This window comes from Molossus molossus, unplaced genomic scaffold (assembly GCF_014108415.1).
Source record: "Molossus molossus isolate mMolMol1 unplaced genomic scaffold, mMolMol1.p scaffold_m16_p_20, whole genome shotgun sequence".
In the NCBI taxonomy this organism is placed as follows: domain Eukaryota; kingdom Metazoa; phylum Chordata; class Mammalia; order Chiroptera; family Molossidae; genus Molossus; species Molossus molossus.
This window is the reverse complement of record NW_023425356.1, coordinates 11098465-11106424: the sequence shown is the minus strand read 5'-3', so window position 1 is coordinate 11106424 and position 7960 is coordinate 11098465.

Below are 7960 nucleotides of genomic sequence, written 5' to 3'. Positions count from 1 at the left end.
ACAAGAGACCCACTTCAAACAAAAGACACACAGAATTAAAGTGAAGGGATGGAAAATATTTTCCCAGGCAAATGGAAATGAAACAAACAAACAAACAAACAAAACAAAACACACAAACTGGTGTAGCAATACTTATATCTGATAGTATACTCTTCAAAATGAAGGCAATAAAAGAAGCAAGGAAGTTCACTGCATAAGATTAAAAGGATCAATCCAACAAATGGATATAACCCTGGTAAACATATATACACCAAATATAGGAGCACCAAAATATATTTTTAAATGTCTAAGGACTTCAACGGAGAGATAGACAGCAATACAATCATAGTAGGGTAACTTAACACCCCACTGAAATCACTGGATAGATATTCTAGACAAAAATAAATAAATAAATAAACAAGGGCAGTAAGACCCCATATGGTGCAGTAGATAATCTCGTTTTAATTGATATTGACAAAACATTTCACCCCAAAGCTCCAGAATATATATTCTCAAGTACACATGAGACATTCTCAAACATAGACCACCTGTTAGGACACAAAATGAGTCTTTACAAGTTCAAGAAGATTGAAATCATATCAAGCATCTTCGTGGATCACAATGACATAAAAGTAGAAATCAATTATAGTAAAATCATGCAAAAACATTCAAACACATGGAAGCTAAACAGCATGTTATTAAACAATGACTGGTTTACTAATAAGATCAAGGAAGAAATAAAAAAAAACTTCTTAGAAATCACTAAAAATGAACACACAACAACACAAAATCTATGGGACATAGCAAAATTATTCCTGAGAGGGAAGTTCATAGAAATACCGGCCTACCTCAAGAAAGAAGAAAATTTTCTAATAAACTAACCCTACAACTTAAAGATCTAAAAAGAGAACAAAAAGCCCTGGCCGGTTTGGCTCAGCGGTTAGAGTGTCGGCCTGCAGTCTAGAGAGACCCGGGTTCAGTTCCTGCTAATGGCGTGTACCTCACCAGTTTGTCCCGGCCCTGGTTGGTTGTATGGGTGGCAGCCACTCAATGTGTCCCTTTCATATTGATGTTTCTCTCTCTCTCTCCCTCCCACTCTATCTGAACAAAAAATGGAAAAATGTCCTCGGGTGAGGATAAAAAAAAAGAGAGAGAACAAAAGTAAAAACCTAGACTTAATAGAAGAAAGGAAATAATAAAGGTTAGAGAAGAAATAAATGACATAGAGATTGAAAAAACAATACAAAAGATTATTGAATCCAAGTATTGGTTCTATGAAGAGATAAACAAGATTGATGATTCCTTAGCCAGATGCACCAAGTAACAGAGAGGATCCAAATTAATAAAATCAGGAATGAAAGAGGTTAATTAACAACTGACTCCACAGAAATACAAAGATTGTAAGAAAATACTATGAACAATGATATGCCAACAAATTGGACGATCTATGAGAAATGGACAAATTCCTAGAATTATACAGTCTTCCAAAACTCAACCAGAAAGAGTCACAACCTGAACAGACCAATAACAACTAAGGATTTTGACGCAGTAATCAATAAACTCCCAGCAAACAAAAGCCCTGGTCTGGATGGCTTCACGTGGGAGTTTTACCAAACATTCAAAGAACTAACACCTATTTTTCTCAAACTATTCCAAAAATTCAAGAGGAAAATTTTCAAACTCTTTTTTATGAGGCCAGCATAATTCTAATCCCAAAAGCAGATAAAGACACTACAAAGAAAGAAAATTACAGAAAAATAACCCTGATGAACCTAAGTGCCAAAATTCTAAACAAAATATTAGCAAATCAGATCCAGCAACATATTTTAAAAAGTATACATTATGACCAAGTTGGATTTATCCCAGAGATGCAAGGCTGGTACAGTATTTACAAACCAATTAATGTGATATACAACATAAACAGAATGAAAGGGAAAAGTCATACAACCATATCAATAGATCCTGAAAAAGTTTTGACAACATTTTTTATTTAAAAAAAACTCAGCAAATTAGGAACAGAAGGATTGTACCTCAAAATAATAAAGGCCATTTATGCAAACCTACAGCCAACATCATACTCAATAGGCAAAGATTTAAAACATTTTTCTTAAGAACAGAAACAATACAGGGATGTCCGCTTTTAACACTCTTATTCAACATAGTACTGGAAGTCGTAGGCACAGCAATAAGACAAAAAATAAAATAAAAAGCATCCAAATTAGAACAGAGGAAGTGAAACTCATTATTTACAGACGACATGATATTGTACTATAGAAAACCCTAAAGACTCCACCGAAAAACCATTAAATTTAATAAGTGAATTTGGCAAAGTAGCAGGATAAAAAATTAACATCCAGAAATTGATGACATTCTTATACACCAATAATGAACACCCAGAAAGGGAAACTAAAAAAAACACAACAACCCATTTACCATTGCAACAAAAAATTAAGATACCTTGGAATAAACTCAACCAAGGTTGTAAAAGACCTGTTCTCAGAAAACCACAGGAGACTGAAAAAATAAAGAGAGGAAGATATAAAAAAGTGGAAGCATATGCCATGTTCATGGATTGGAAGAATCAACATCATTAAAATGTCCATACTACTCAAAGCAATCTATAGATTCAATGCAATCCCTATTAAAATACTAACGACGTATTTCACAAATCTAGAACAAATACTTCAAAACTTTATATGGAACCAAAAAAAGACCCTAAGTAGCCACAGCAGTCTTGAAAAAGAAGAACAAAGGTGTAGGGAGCCCAATTTCAGATATCAGGTTGTACTATGAAGCCATTGTGATCAAAACAGCCTGGCACTGGCACAGAAACAGATATATAGGTCAATGGAACAGAGCATAGAACCCAGAAATTGATCCAAGACATTATACTCAATTTATATTTGACAAAAGAGGCAAGAGTATACAATGGAGTAAAGACAGCCTCTTCAATAAATGGTGTTGTGCAAATTAAACAGGTGCATAAAAAAAAAAAAAGGAACTAGACCACCAACTTACACCATACACAAGAATAAACTTAAATAAATAAAATACTTAAATGTAACTTGTGAAACCATAGAAATTCTAGAATAAAATGTAGCCAGCAAAATCTCAGACATCACACACACAGCAGAATTTTCAACAATACATCACCTAGGGCAAGAGAAAAAAGGAAAAAAATTAATAAATGGGACTACATCAAACTAAAAAGTTTCTGCACAGCAAAATGAAAAGGGAACCTACTATATGGGAGAACATATTTACCAATGATACATTGTATAAGGGGTTAGTTTTCAAAATATATAGAGTACTCATTCAACTCAACAATAGGAAGACAATCCAATTTAAAAATGGGCAGAGGACCTGAATAGAAACTTCTCCAAACAGGAAACACAAATGGCTAAGAGATAATGAAGAAAATTCTCAATGTCACTAATCATCAGAGAGATGTTATATTAATGACTATGAAGTATCACTTCACACCTGCCAAAATGGCTGCCATCAGCAAATCATCAAACAAATGCTGGTGAGGATGTGGAGAAAAGGGTACTCTAGTACACTGCTGGTGAATGCAGACTGGTGCAGCCACTATGGAAAACAATATGGTGTTTCCTCAAAAAAATTAAAAATGGAGCTGCCATTTGATCCAGGGATCCCACTTCTTGTAATATACCTAAAAAACCTGAAACACCTATGAAAAATAATATATGTACCTCTATGTTCACTGCAGCAGCATTTACAATAGCTAGGAACATAAAACGGCCCACAGTAGATGAGTGGATAAAAAAGCTGTGGTACATCTACACAATGGAATACTATACAGCAGTATGAAAGAAAGATCTCTTACCCTTTGAGACAACTTGGAGGGACTTGGAGAATATTATGCTAAGTGAAATAGGCCAGTCAGAGAAAGATAAGTATCACAAGATTTCAATTATTTGTGGGGTATAGTGAACAAAGTAGATCCAGAGACGTGGAAGTAGGGAACAATATAACAAAACTCAGAGGGAAGTGGGTAGAGGGAGGAGGGAAGAGATAAACCAAAGAACTTGTATGCATATATGCATAACCAATAGACACAGACAACAATTTGCTGAAGGTGAGGGAGTAGGAGTGAGGAGAGTGCCAATGGGGGAAAAGGGGACATCTGTAATAAAAATTAAATTAATAAAAAAAATGTTTAAAGCCTAACATCAAAATTACAACTTTACTACAGAACAATCATTCTTCAGAATCACCTGAAATCAAGCTGAAGTGAAGTCCTACAACTATTAAATTAAAGAAGAAGCCACATCAAGACTGGTAGGAGGGGCAGAGGCATGGACAGGCTGGTCCCACACCCAGGTGTGGTGGATAAAATTTAGGAGGACACCCCAGCTGTGAAGGTCCTCCCTGAAGATTGAGGGGTCCCTGTCCAACACCAGGCACCCAGCTCAAAGTTCTAGTGCCAGGAAGAGAAATCCTCATAATGTCTGGTTATAAAACCAGTGGGAACTGAGGCTGAGAGAGGCTGAGGCTGCTGAAGCCTCAGGCAGCTCCTCTTAAAGGGGTTGCACATGGACCAACTTGGATCAGCTCCCTCTAAGTTCCAGTGTGGAGGGGAGGCAGCTTGAAAGGCACCAGAGACATATGGTGAAGAACTGAGTTGTTTGGCATTGGGGCAAGTACTGGAGAAGCAGCTTTCTCCTGGACAGACATGCTAGCAGAGGCCTTTGTTCCTTTGTCCCTTCCTCCACAGGGCAGGCAAAGGGCTGCCATATCTTGGACTCCAGCAGTCCGGCTCATACTGTTTTCCCCTCCCTGGTGATTCTTTGAGGTCCTGCCCCACCCAAGCTGTTTTCAGTGGCTTTACCATAGGATTGGCTTGTTTTGGCTCCTGCTAGAGATTTTCCTATATTCTCTCAAACAAGAAGCATCTGCCACAGTGAGCCCCATACCTCTTTCTAAGTGGCCTCAGGTCCAGCACTAGATGCAGCCAGCCTTGGTTCACAGCTTGGCTTCGTCTGGGCACCTCCAAGCCCAGCACAAGAAGCAATCATTGGAAGATCGCTTTGTAGCTTATGCCTGGTGGCCCTAGGTACAACACAGGCAGTGGTTGACCTTGCCCCAGAGCCAGCACAGTCAGTGGACAGCTTTAGACCATGTTGAAGCACCACAACCCAATCACCTCCACAAGTGACACATTCAATGAGTGGACTCAGTGGGTATCAGAGCACTGCTGAAGTAAGTTTTGCTTTCTGTGGGGGGCTCCTGCACAGCTGATCATACAAGGTAGTCAGAGGTTGGTGGTCAGTGGGCACAGCCAGTTCTTTCAGCTGATCAACCTGAGTAAAACTCTCTCATTGATGTGCCAAAAGTAATCAAGACTCAATGACAACAGAAGGGTGTAAAGTCCACATTAGGGGTGCACCTCAAGGGCCCAGCTGGGGTGATCAGGGAGGTTGTGCCACTGGACCCTACAGGACACCTATTACAACAGGCCATCCCTAGGAAGCCTAGGAGACATAGCAACTCTAACTAATACATAGAAACAAACACAGTGAGGCAGCCAAAATGAGGAGACAAAGAAACGTCCCAAAAGAGGGAACAGAACAAAACTTCAGGAAAATAACTAAATAAAATGGAGATAAGCAATTTAACAGATGCAGAGTTCAAAACACCGCTTGTAAGGACACTCAATGAACTTAATGAGGGCCTCAAGAGCATAAAAAAGGACCAATCAGAAATGAAGGATGCACTAACAAATAAAGAATAATTTACAGGGAATCAATAGTAGAGTAGGTGAAGCCAAGAAGCAAACCATCGATTTGGAATATAAGGAAGCAAAAAACACCCAATCAGAACAGCAAAAAGAAAAAATAATCTCCCCAAATGAGGACAGTATAAGAAGCCTGTGGGACAACTTCAAGCATGCCAACATTTGCATCACAGGGGTGCCAAAAGAAGAGAGAGGGCAAGAAATTGAAAACCTATTTGAAAAAATAATGACAGCCCTGGCCAGTTGGGCTCAGCGGTTAGAGCGTCGGCCTGCGGTCTGGAGAGACCCGGGTTCGGTTCCCGCTAAGGGCACGTACTTCGGTTGCAGTTTGTCCCTGGCCCTGGTTGGTTGTGCGGGTGGCAGCCACTCGATGTGTCCCTTCACATCGATGTTTCTCTCTCTCTCTCCCTTCCTCTCTCTCCCTCCCACTCTATCTGTACAAAAAAATTGAAAAATATCCTCAGGTGAGGATAAAAAAAAAAAAGAAAGAAAAAATAATGACAGAAAATTTTCCAAGCTTGGTGAAGGAAACAGACATACAAGTCCAGGAAGCACAGAGAGTCCCAAACAAGATGAATCCAAAGAGGTTCACACCGAGACACATCATCATCAAAATGCAAAAGGTTCAAGACAAAGAGAGAATCTTAAAAGCAGCAAGAGAAAAACAGTTAGTTACCTACAATGGAGCTCCCATAAGGCTGTCAACTGATTTCTCAAAAAACAAAAAACAAAACAAAACAAAAAACAAAAACAAACACAAAACTTTGCAGGCCAGGAAAAAGTGGCAATAAATATTTAAAGTGATAAAAAGCAAGGACCTACAATCAAGATTACTCTATCGTGCAAAGCTATCATTTAGAACTGATGGCTATATAAAGAGTTTTTCAGACAAGAAAAAGCTACAGGAGTTTATCACCACCAAACCAGTATTATATGGAATGTTGACAAGTCTTTTTTAAGAAGATAAAAAATATGAACAATAAAAAGGTAATAAATACATATCTATCAACAATTGAATCTACAAACAAAATAAGCAAGTAGAATAGAAACAGATTTATAGATACAGAGAAGTTTTATGTTGGTTGCCAGATGGGAGGGAAGTTGGGTGAAAAAGATGAAGAGATTAAGAAGTACAAATTGGTTGTTACACTGATGAACCTCAAAGGAAAAGGGAAAGGCGGGGTTGGAAGAGAGAAGCCAAAGAACTTATATGCATATATACATAACCAATAGACACAGACAATAGTTTGGGGAAAGCAGTAGTAGGGTGGGATTGGAGAAGAGGGGGTCAAGTGGGGGGAGAGGGACATCTGTAATACATTCAACAATAAAGATACGTTTGTTTGTTTTTTTTAAGCCTAATGTTTCAATATCTAGGATTTAAAAAGATGACATCCTTACCAAGAGATTCTTGTTCTTGAGGGGAATGATTTTTAAATGCAGGATGGCTCTCCAATCCACCTGGTGTGAATTTTATTTTTTCACGCCTGAGTGGATACTTGGGAAACCAGAAAAACTAGCTCCTTCCTGTTTGTGTGGAGTGCTGCAAGGATTACTGGAACCTTTACTCCCATAGAAGAGGTGTGCTTCCAGCTGTCCCACTACCAGCTGTGGTCCTTGTCATATCATTTTAAATAGACCTCTGGCAAAGAAGAGTGGTCTCTGCTGTATGTTGGCAAGACACACTGAAAACAACCTAATAAGGCTAAGAGTCATAAGAAAAAATGTTTAAATATCCAATATGTGTGGGATTGGGTAAACCACAGTTTAGCTAGAAACAACATTCAAACACTGTCAGCAAGTGCATGTTCAGATAGTATAACAACCTACTGAAGTCTGATTAATGTCCTTTGTTGTTATTTACTGACAACTTATGTGACTGTAAAGACTTCTCAAATGTCTCAAGTGACTAAGTTAAAAAAAATTAAAGCTGGAGGATTATGGACAAAACTTTATTTTTGAGTGACTAATATGACTGATTTCAGATGAGATAAACACTTTCCTGTACCATAAGTATGTGCTATGTTTGGTTTATTAAATATTCAATTTGTTGTTATTGATGTAAACTTATATTTAATATCTAGAATACATAGATCTGTGGGCACTATAAAAAATCATGGCTAAAGGAAAGTCCAATTTGTTAAGGGACAAAAGGAACATTGAATAATAAGTTCCACTGAATTATTAAAATTCTGGTGATTATAAAATGTATTCATTTGTCCT